The sequence below is a fragment of the Triticum aestivum genome, unplaced genomic scaffold, assembly GCF_018294505.1.
Source record: "Triticum aestivum cultivar Chinese Spring unplaced genomic scaffold, IWGSC CS RefSeq v2.1 scaffold53588, whole genome shotgun sequence".
In the NCBI taxonomy this organism is placed as follows: Eukaryota; Viridiplantae; Streptophyta; class Magnoliopsida; order Poales; family Poaceae; genus Triticum; species Triticum aestivum.
The window spans coordinates 1-4,815 of record NW_025228502.1 but is presented as its reverse complement, the minus strand read 5'-3'; positions in this window follow the sequence as shown (position 1 = coordinate 4,815).

Genomic DNA, 4,815 nt, shown 5'->3' with positions numbered 1-4,815 from the left:
GTAACTTATGTGTGTCCTTAACGATCTTTTGCTAATTCAACCTGTTAAGCACTATACTTGTGTAAAATGTCAAATTTATTCGTAGCTAGATTATTTTCAGACAGCGGTTTTTTCTTTTGCTGGCTTCTAGAATAAGCTGGAATAAGCTGCCCCCTACCCAGCTTAAATTTTTTTGGTTGGGCTTCTAGAATAAGCTGGGTAGGGGACAGCTTATTCTAGAAGCTCAAAAAAGCCATCAAAAGAACTGGCCCTAATATTTGTTTGTAATGTTTCATTCTTTACTGCTGTGTGCTAAGTATGTTTCTCCTATTTGCATTAATTTAACTAATTTGAAGCGCATGTCTTGTAATTAATCTTTAATATTCTATGTTGACTATGCTTGCTACCTAATTGTAACAATCAAGTTATAAACATTATTTTTCACTCTGCTTGCTACCTATGTTGGGGGCCCCTAAAAAGTTTTGTGAAATTGTATGTACTCAATGGATCACTCAATTTTCTAAATGTTTTTTCTTCGAACTATACCTTTTCACTTTGAGTTTTGCTAGTCCCTTGAGTTTTATCTTTGTGTGACTCTATGTTTATATGTATAATATATTTCTTAGCCAGTTAGCTCAAATTGTGCGGAACTTTGATCTCAACTTTATTTTAGAACTGGTAGCTTTTATTGTTTTTTCTTCTGTTTCCACCTTATAATTGTGAATATTTCGTCTATAAATAGAATGAAGTTATTGAATAAATCAGAATTATCTCAGTGCGATTTCTGCTTTATAATATAGGATATGATTGTACTATGTTGCAGGCGTGCATGTAGAGTCTAACTGCTTATTTCGTTTGATTTGTTTTCACTTTTTGGTAGCGGGAGGCATTTTGACCTTATGTGCACTGTTACTTATTGTGCCACAGTGTTGGAATTCCTTGTTTCACACTTGTCTTTTTATGGATCATAATGTTACTTTCTCGTTTGTCATGAATTCAGATAGCAGGTGTGCATGTAATTTTATTGTTTAGTTCATATCTGCTTGATTTTGTCCCATTTTAGTTAAAAAACTGGTTGTAGAACACATTTTATTATGTTTTTGACACTGTTGTATGCTATCTTACATGGCAGCAGGTCTGTGCATATGTTTATGATGTTCATACATTTTACTTCTTACATATCATAATGTATCTACTTTCCTGTTGGTCATGAATTCAGATAGCAGGTCTGTGCATGTAGTTTGATTATTTATTTCATATCTGCTTGATTTTCTGTTTCTCTTAAAAAACTGGTAGCTGAAGCCATTTTGACGTTTTTGACACCGTTATTTATTGTGAAGTTCATATATGTAATTTATTTCCAAACATCTTATTGTGTTGTACAACTTGGCCATGTATTTTGACTTGAAGTTCATAGTACCACATAATCTAGTTAATTTGGTTTTTCATGAAAAACCATTGTTATAGCATTGTTTTGAATGTGGCTATTTTTCTATCTCCGGTAGTGCACTCTGCATAAAGTTTTTTGTTCCAAATTTGTAGTGTGATTGCGGCACATTGTGTGGGTTAATTACAGTCGGCCTCTTTTCAATAGCATCTGGCTCTTGTGTTTACATATTTTGGGGCGGAGGGAGTAGTTGATTGATGATGTAAAATAGCAGTTGATTGTTCCTTTAATAGGAAAGGGTTGCTGTGCCGTTACCTTTCTTGGTTGGAATATGTTTTAAGCTTACTTGAAATGGTTCATACTGATTTTGTTTTGCTTTGTTTTGTGTGTTTGACTTGGAATGTTAATTCGAAATTACTATATTTTGACTTGGAATGTACATTGCAGGTAGCTCTATAAGTATATGCACGGGGAACGAGGCAGCGATGAAATGCACAAGATGGAGAAGACGCTGAGGAAGACAGTTGAACGTGTGGATGAGAAGGTCCAGTTGATCAAGGATGCGAATGGGTTTTGTCCTCCCAGGCCTAAGCTGTTCGACAACCTTCCTATGCCTCAACAGAAAAAGTAAAGATTAAGCAAGACCTATCCATTTGTCTAATTTGAACTTTTGTTACAAGTCTTACTTATGTCTTTCTGAAGATGGGTCTCGAACTGAGAAACTAACTTCCAAATTTTCTGCCCAGGTGAACGCAAGAACGAAACAGGGCGCCAGTCTCTTGCTGTTCTACATCAAGCATACGGTTCCTTATTGTAAATCTGCTGGGCTACAACAAGCATACGGTTCCTTACTGTAAATCTGCTGTGCTACGTTACCGATACTTGTCTCTTGCTGTATATGCGCTGTGCTACGTCAAATATCCCGCCCGCCTCTTGCTGTAAATCAGCTTTGCTAACCTCAAGGATGGATGTTTGACACTGATTTTGTTGGTGTTGAAAGGTTTACACCGTACAAATGTTGTAGTACGTACAATACTATTTTTAATTGTTTGGCAGGCTACATAGTGATTTGGGTTGTGAAGATCAACACTCGCTCAGAATATATTGTTTTGTACTAGGAAACAATTTTGTGCCCATTTAAATGTTGTGTTCTTCAATGATGGCCTGAGGGCTGGTTTCTCGACATTTCTTGATCCCTGAATAGGTGAGGCGTCGCCACCGCTCTTTTACCCAGTCGCCCCAATTGCTCCCATGTCTTAATCTTTCTTTCTCATGTGGTCGCGTGCGTCCTCAGTCCCAACAGCAGTTTCCAACAGCAGTTTCTTCCTCGCATCCCCCCCTCTCTCTCTCTCTCTCATGGCCTACCTCCAAGTAAACAGCTCGCCAGCGGCGGAATAGGTGTGGCGATCTGGTGATCTTGGAGGAGCATACAAGATGCAGAGGTGCGCAGAGTACGACCGTGGGCGAGCAGAGGCGCATGTGCTTGTCGCCTTGCCGACACTTGTCTGCCAGCACAAATTCGTCACCACCATGGCCGCTGCAACCAGGGTTTGTTAGTCGCCTTTGCCAAGCTGCAATCGGCCACGGTGGTGACGAATTTGTGCTGGGACCCGGGGTTTTTGATGAACCATGTTTTTTTGCTGGATCCACCCATTTGTTTTACTACAACCCCTTTCATTTTTGCTACTATCCCCATTTAATCTTGATGAACAATTCATTTTTTGCTGGAATCGGTGCCCGTCTTTGTTGGAACCAACCGATGGATATGCTGCAAGGTTGACACCTCGCTGAAGGAAGTTGCATCCAGTGGCGAGGAGGGCTGCAGCCAACGGCGTTCGAACACCGCAACCGTGTACGTCGGAGCTGCAACCCTTGACTGTGGGAGCCGTTTTTGCTGACGCGTTTTTTTTCTTATGGAACCAATGTATTGTTTGTGCTTCTCAAGTACCGAGCTCCGGGGTGAAAACCCTAAGTCTAGCCCTGGTTGGTTATACTTGGCAAAGGCGGTGTCTTTTGCGTCATTACCTTGATGGAGGCATTGACCTTGATCTTTAGGGTGAAAACCCATGATCTGATCTTCGATGGTTGGATCAGGCAACAACAGCATTTGCGTGCCGTTCCCTTCATGGAGGCGTCGTCTTTGAAGAACCTGATAGAGGCAAAGGTGTCCCAATGTTTCGATGAGATGGTGACTATCGTTTTCTGTGGGAGTCGACCTTGACGATCCGACTACGAACATGCGAGACGTCGCGCCTTAGCAATCGCTAAACCAACTTCCGAGGGTTATTGACCACGTCGAAGCACGATCAACCTGACCACGAGGGCCTGTTTCCTGCAAGCAAACGAAGAACAAGCAATAAACTAAGATTCCAATCTGGATATTGCGAATATAAGAGGAAAGCTTTATTAATGAAGGTGGGGTTCTGTGATGCCTTGGTCTGGTCGTTGAACACAAACGAAGTACGTGAAGTTGCAGCTATGGCAAACTTTTAATCTAAACAAAACCCAAAGTCTAAACGGTGCCCTAAGGGCTGTATATATGGAGGAAGAGGAGGCGAATTTCGTGGCCCCTGAGGAGGGGGTCCGAAACCAGCCCTATCTCTTGTTTCCCCACACATACGGACTCTAAAAACAGCCTATACTCAAGTATTTCGAAATTACATGGGCCTGCCCCAATAATAAGGTGGCGCATCACCTATAATAGCCGCTGGACGAAATTTATGAAGTGGCATCTTGTATATTTCGTACAAGGCTTCATGCACTCATTATGGTGGCTTCAAAGTCCCGAAATCATCACTTGTAACTCCGTTCTTGTTCCCCTTGCGCATGCCATCATCTCCATGCTTAGTCTTTCTCTAGTGTTCATCCCTCTTTGTTAGGGAACGTAGTAATTTCAAAAATTTCCTACGCACACACAAGATCATGGTGATGCATAGCAACGAGAGGGGAGAGTGTTGTCCACGTACCCTCGTAGAGCGAAAGCGGAAGCGTTAGAACAACGCGGTTGATCACTACAAAAAAAGACACATCCGTGACATTTTGGGCCAAACGAAATTTTTTCTGTCATACATATGACACTTCTATGACGATAATTATGACAAAACCCGGTATCATCATAGATGTGGTGGGCCCCTACTTCTATGACAAAAAATCATGACAGAAAATGGGCTTTTCGTCCTGGGCGGGCCGGAGACGCAGCTGCATGACATTCTTTGGGCCGTCCATGACAGAAAAAACCGTGGTAGAAGCGAGGGGGAGGAAAATTTCGGGGAGTTCCCGGTTACGGTGGGAGGTCGGGGGCCGAGCGAGGCGCGTTTCTCTCGTACACGTACGCGCGTGTGTGCGAGGCGCTGGCTCTAACTGAACCCGAGCGAGGCGTTGGGCTCTAACTGAACCCGAGCGATTGCACTGCAGGCTACACATTACTGAACCCAAGCGATCGATCGATG